Genomic DNA, 7,308 nt, shown 5'->3' on the forward strand with positions numbered 1-7,308 from the left:
GAATCATCTGTGAGTTGATTCCAGCTGGAATCAATTCTTGCCACCTATTAAATGAGGAACACCATAGGATGCTAGCCATAAGACACAGCTTGGAAATAACAACTGGTGGCTTCCTCCCTTCTCTAGAGAATATGGACCCCCCATTTCTGGGCTATTGTTCTTTAGTATACAAATGTATGCACAGACGTAATTTACATGGATAATGTGAACGTAACAAAGTCCAACACCATCCCTGAAAACCCACCATAAACATCAGAAAGGCTCACACCAGGCATCAGCCCACTACACTTTTTGCCTTCTTTCTAGAATTCTGCTAGTAGGTTTCTAGACCTTAGAACATACGCATTAGTGTAAAAAATCAGAGCAACAACTGTGCATGAGCACACCATGCAAAAGCTGTTGAAATGCAGGGAAGAAAATTTTACACTCAGGATAACTGTCCGTCTGTCATGTTCGAGCAATTTAACTTTTCCTCTGCCTTACTGTAAAGCAGAACAATGGAAACAAAACTATCTCATTCAAATACCAAGGAAATATTAGAATAAACATCAGCTCTGAGTGACACTAGACATTTACAACCAATTTCTGTCATTAAAAGGAAATAGAAAGTATATTTCTCACTCTTTTCCTTGCTCTGCCGAGTGCGTGCGTGCGTGCGTGCGTGCGTGCGTGCGTGTGTGTGTGTGTGTGTGTGTGTGTGTGTAAATGTCTCCTGCTCTGATAGGGCACATTCCTTTTTTCACCATCACTTTATTCCCTGGTAGTCATGGTCGGTGTCTACTCGAGGGACCTCAGTCTGGGGTGTGCTCACGAGCAGAACATTTGATTAGCATGTGTCAAGTCCTGGATTTGGTCCCCAGCATGCCCAAAACAACACTGAAAAGCTTTGCTGAATAATTCATTAACAAGACAACAGTTCACATGTCCTGATCATAAACAGCAATCTACTTGTTACCTTTACAATTCTCTTCCACCACCATCACCCCCCAAAAAGAGAAGCCCAACTCTGCATGGCATCCTTACAATGTCAGCCCCGTTTCTAAGATGTGAGAAGGAAGGCTCAGATATGTAAGTAATCACTATGAGAGGTAACAGCTGCAACATCACAAGGCCACAGGGCCCCTAGGCCAGTGTGAGACCAGGCCTGTGCTCCTAGACATCCAGCCTTGCCAAGTGCAAAGGATGGCTCACATGTACTGCTTCTCACTGACAAATGAGAACTGAACATACTTATGGGGCATAGTATAATTTCATGCAGGGGTAAAATGTGCATTAATCATGCTTGATCACACATTACTAAACTCCCACATGGTTGCCATTGTTCTTTCTCCTCTCTATTTCTCTTCCTCTCTCTGCTCCCCCTCATCCTGGCCCCTTATTCCTTCTTTGCAATGATGGGATCAAAGCCAGGCCTTGCGCATTCTAGGCAAGTGCTCTGCTACCACTGGGCCATATCTTTAGACTGGCATTATTATAATCAACAGCAGGTAGACACAAGTCTCGGGCCATCGATTCACGGATCAGTATTGCTTGACAATAAAAAGCCATGGAAACTGATTCACACTGTACTGTGGATTCACCTTAAATATTATTATGTAAGAAGAAGCATCCACTCACAAAAACGCTGAACCTGTATGAAACAACTGAAAAATGCCCAGAATAAGTAAATCCAGAGTGAAAGGTGTATTAATGGTAGTCAGAGCTGAGAGGAGAGGCCATGGGAAAGGGTTTTTTTTTTTGGGTGATGCTGAATGATTCTGCATATTCTAATACTGAAATTAAATACTAAAAAGGGTGATTTTTAAGATGTGTAAATATCTCAGTGAAGCTGTAATTAAAAGGTATTGTGGTTTTATTCCCAGCAGGCGAGGCAGAATCCAGGGCACAGAGCATCAAGAGAAATACAAGCACTTTGGAAACATGAATAAGAAGGCAACGAAGAAACCACTTCCATAGGTCACAAATACGAAGGGGCAGAAGGAACTAGGGGTGGACCTCCCCTGACTGCAGGGGTGGTGACTGAAGCCAGCTGTGCCCAGTGCAGGGTGTGGCATGCTGTTCACAGTGACAGGCTTCTATGGAGTTTGGCTATGGGCTTTGTTTTGTAGGTTTTAGATCAAATGCATGTGGCAACATCCCAGTGGCTTCGTTAATCTGTCCAATTGTGTGTTAATAATCATTAGGAGGGCACGCAGACATTGAGACATGGGTAGGCCTTTGTGGTTTCATTCCTGTGGGCTGCAGATGGAATACAGACTGTAGAGAGGAAACAGCAAACACCATCAGTAGCAAGGGAGACTGTTTATTTGAGCTTCATTAACACCAATGGGAAACGCTGGGTGATTGGAATTCGGAGAAGGACAAGGCCAGATAAACTCCAGGACACTTTGCCAGACCACCTTAGTGTTAAAGAGTGAGGGAGAGCAGAGGGAAGCACAGGCAGAGAGAAGTGGGTTTGATTCTTTGAAGTACTGTGGTGAGGAGAGATGTAGACCTGAGATCCAGAAAGGGGTGGAGCTGCCTGAGAGGTCCAGGAATCCCCATGAAGACCACACTTCCCTTTCCAGCACTCTGCATGAAGATCTGGAATGTGTGACATTTAAAATGACTGAGTCACCTTCACAATTGCTAATTAAGGCAGGGCTGTGACTAATGATGCCACTGCTAGTCTCTACCCACTAACCACCCCCTCCTCTAATGGGGGGGCAGGGTTACCCAGCTGAAAAGATTTGCTTTCTCTGAAACACTCCTGTGACATCATTCTGACTAATAAGACTTGAGTAGAAGTCTGGAGAGTCGCCATTTTCTGAATAAAAAAGGACAAACCTCTAGCAGAATGACTCCAGTCTTTACCTAGACTGACCATGCAAACCCAGAGGTACAGCAGCCGTTTTATGACTATGAGGCAACCAGATTTAGGATGAAGTATTGCAAACTAAGGAGGGAGAAACAGAGCCATGAGGGAGCTGGTCTTGCAGCAGCCCCAGGTGGCCCTTACTGGGAAATCTAGTTCTCCAGGACATATAACACCCCTCTGTTTAAGGTAGATCCAGATGTGCCTTCTTCCTGTTTGATGTGGCTGCTGAATACAATCCCACTGAATAAAGCCATATGGGGCATTACACATACACACACACACACACACACACACACACACACACACACACACCTCACCAACACCACACACATATACACACACAGGCACATACACATACACACACACCACACCAATAACACATACCACACACACACACACACACACACACACACACACACACACACCACTCCAACACCACACACACATACACACACATAGACACACACCACACACACATACACAAAACACACACACACCCCTCACCAACACCACACACACATATACACAGACACACACACATACACACACACCACACCAATACCACACACACACATAGACACACACACACATGCACATACACACATACCACACCAAGAACACATAACACACACACATCCTATACCATACACACACCATACCACACACAGTAGGCCGAAATAATGTGCCTACCAGTATTTTAGTTTGAAAATGTGTAAAACACAACATTACATTCCTTATTTTTTTCCATTTGTGTCTTTCTCCTTTCTAAACTGGAAGCTACAAATGTTTCTGGTATGGGAGTGGGAGTGGGATTGCTCAATGGTTATAGCATTTGCCATGCAAGCATGAGGACCAGAGTTCAGGTCCCCAGAACCTAAGTACATGCCAGGTGGGATGTACAAATCCAGCCTTGGAGGCAGAGACAGGGATCCCCAGAACAAGCTGGCTAGTGAGCAGTCTCACTATACTGTTGAGCTCTGGGTTTGATTGAGAGACCCTGCCACAGTTAGAAGGTGGAAGTGCAATCAATCAAGGACAAATCCTACCAACCTTGGGCCTCCACATGCCCACAGACATACAAACATGCATGCGCATACACCCACATGAAAATGGAAACTAATTATCAGGTACAGAAAAGCATTAGCTCAAGTATGAAGACAATCCACAGTCATCTGTTAGTGGGGCTGCACTCTCAAACAGGCCTTTTCAGGTTGACTAATGTGGTTCACATAAATAGCTTCAGCCAGAACCTATTTACCCGACTCTGGGAAGGATTACCATCTCTGGGAAGAGGAATTGTTCCTCTCCCTCAGGCATATGACTGAGAAAACAGTAAGTCTCTGGACCAAAATGCTCTGGCCTTTTACACAGGTGTTCTCCTGAGCTGTGCTCTGGCATGCCATCTCCTGAACTACAGTCAATAAAGTTTCAGGAAATATGTACTGCCTTTTTCCACAAAACTCCCATTGTCTGTAGGCAAGACCATGGTGAAGAGTTGGCTCTCCACGGCAAGAGTGCTGGCTTTAAAGATCACCAGGGAAAAGTTATCTCGGTTTCAGGACCAGGAAGAGCTGGTGACTGAACTGTTTATCTTCATGGTTGCTGTGGATTGGGTAAAAATTTTTGCTTTCCTTTTTCCTTTGACTGCTAGGAAGCTCCGACCAGCTTTTGATTCCCCCCTGAAAACGGCATTCATCTTATAATACATTCCTGCTGTATAGATTATCTGATTTGATGTCACTTTCTACCCCGTGTGTTCATTTTGAGTTTTCAGTTGCTCACTACCTACTTTTGGTAAACTCAATTGTTTTATGGAATGGAGAACATGTAGGGCCCATAGTTTACAAGAAGTAACAGGTTGCCCTCACAATAAATGTATCTCTAATTTGTTGAGAATCACCATGAACACAACACTGTCCTATTTACCCTAGCTATAAGGTCTTTTCACTACTCCCATTTTACAGAGAGAAAACTGAGTCACACAAAGCTTAAGGGGTTTGCCTAGGATCATGTAGTAAACCAATGATAAACTCAAGCCAAGGAGTTCTGAAGTAACCATCACATGAATAACAGTTTCTATTTGCAAGAAGTGGCAGCCTTCTGACTTTACAAGTTGCATCTAAAACTCCTTAGCCCACACATCCTATCTCTACCATCAGGCCAGAGGAGACTGTGGCAGGAGAAACAAAACAACAGGTGATGGAAAGATAATAGGTTCTTGGATCACTGTGAAAGGCATTCATTCATTTGTTCATTTGTCACCTTTTAGGGAGTATCTGTCATGTGCTCTCGTGGTGACAAGACCAGGAACAGAGAAAGTGGGCTGAGCATCTGCTCTCTGGGAGCTGAGCTGAGATAAAGGAGAGGCAGCTAGGTCAAGGACATGGCGGTTAGGATGGACACGCCCATAGGGGTTCAGAGTAGAACAGTACACCATCATTCCGAGAACAGTTTAGTCTTGGCTTCTGAGTTCCTTCAAACAGTGAGAGGAGCTGGAGAGATGGCTCATGGCAGTGGGAAGGACTGGAGAGATGGCTCATGGTCTGGAAGTTTGGTTTGGTTTCATGGCAGTTTGGTTTCCAGCACCCACATCAGGCCTCACAGATGCTTATTATAACTCCTAATAATAAAATAAATCTTAACAACAGCAAGAAACAAAACAGTGGGAGGAAGAAGACGAAGCTCCCAGGGACGGTTTTGCATCTCTCAGACTCTTAGCTTAGCTCTGTCTTTAGGAACAGTGGATGGTAGTGGGTGACAGCCTGGGTGTCTTGCTCTGACAGCTGTGTACTCTGATCTGAGGCCACCTGTGCCTCCATCCAGCTCATCCTGGAGCTGACTCTAACTTTTGTTCCACAGATGATGGGTCTGGCTGTTTCTTCTGGGTGCTCATCTGAAACTCGTCCTGTTACTGGAATCCGTCGCCCATAAAGGACGGGATGAACAGTCCTTCTGGATGCTCCTGAGCACTTTCCCAACAGTGTCTGGCTCGTTCTGTGCCCACACAGCGTTTTCACCACATTTGTTCTGTTTCACTTTATCCACCTTGATGTGTGAACTCTGGCTCACGACGCAATCCCTAGCTGCATATCTGCTGTAGGCAAAGTCCCTCTGCAGTGTCCCCCACAAGAAGGACAGAGCTAGCTCAAATAGCAAGGGGAGGTTTCAAGGACATCAGTGGTTGGAGACAGTGAGAAGCATGGGGTGTGTCTGCTGAGCATCAGCTCTATGTAGTGGCAAAGGAACTAATTAATCATCTTCTCACCAAGCTGAACTCTGATTTGCTAGTTTCCTCTTCGAGTTTGTTTCGTAGTATGCTATCAGCCAAGTTAGTCAAATATTGCAGTTCCTTTCTAAATATTCCAGCAGCCAGATGGCAGCAGCATGTCTACGAGAAGGCACAATTCACTAGGAGATAACTTGGTGACAGGCTTGCTGCTGAGGGGACCCACCCAGAAGTGCCTTGGTAGCCCTGCTCAGTGGTCTCTACCACTAAACCTCACAGTCCCAAGAAGACAAACCTTTCAATGTGCAGTCAGGAACTTGTTGTAAAACAAGAAAAGTTTCTATGTCTCTAAGCCTGGGACTTAGAACAAACATATAAGGTCACTAAATCACACATCCGGGACAAATTTCTTTTCTTATTTTCTTCTTTTGAGAAAGGGTTTCTCTGTGGCTTTGGAGGCTGTCCTGGAACTAGCTCTACTAGACCAGGCTGGTCTCGAACTCACAGAGATCTGCCTGTCTCTGCCTCCCGAGTGCTGGGATTAAAGGCCTGCGCCACCACTGCCCAGCCGGAACAAATATCTTAGGACTTTGTTCTTTTTAAAATGTGATTGTGTCCTGAAAATTTATCACATGTGCAGGAAATAAATTTTATTTCTTCTATTGAGTTATTTTTATATGTTTATTTTATATTTTTCCGTGTGTGTGTGTGGGGGGGGCGGGGCTTTGAACTCTGGAGGCTAGAGGATAACTCGCAGGAGGGATCAAGTCTCTCCTTCCAGTACATGAATTCTGGGACTTGAACTCAGGCTCTCTCCTGCCCATTTGCACATTTTTAGTTTTAGCACTAATAGACAGATATCTGTCAATCATAGAAGGCAGGAAAAGCTGAGACTTTCTGGTGAAAACTCTGCTCTGTGTTACTCTCATTTGGTGTTGCAGTGCTTTCCCCGGCTCTATTGTTCTCCCTCCCCCTTTTTTTGTGGGTTATATTGGAATGACTGCAAAATCTCAACCTGCACTGTGCGGTGGCTGCTGAACAATAATCGCCCAAAAGAGCGTTGCCAGGCTGGGCCAGCTGGCTGTCTCCCATTCCCGAAACTGAATGTTCTTAGACACACACACTCCTCCACCCCTTCTGCTGCTGGCTGGCTTAGGGTAGCACCGTGTCACTGTCTCAAGTGCCTGAAAGCGGAGGCTCCTGGAAGGACTGAAAAGGGGTGTAC

Source organism: Cricetulus griseus, chromosome 8 (genome assembly GCF_003668045.3).
Source record: "Cricetulus griseus strain 17A/GY chromosome 8, alternate assembly CriGri-PICRH-1.0, whole genome shotgun sequence".
Taxonomy (NCBI): Eukaryota; Metazoa; Chordata; class Mammalia; order Rodentia; family Cricetidae; genus Cricetulus; species Cricetulus griseus.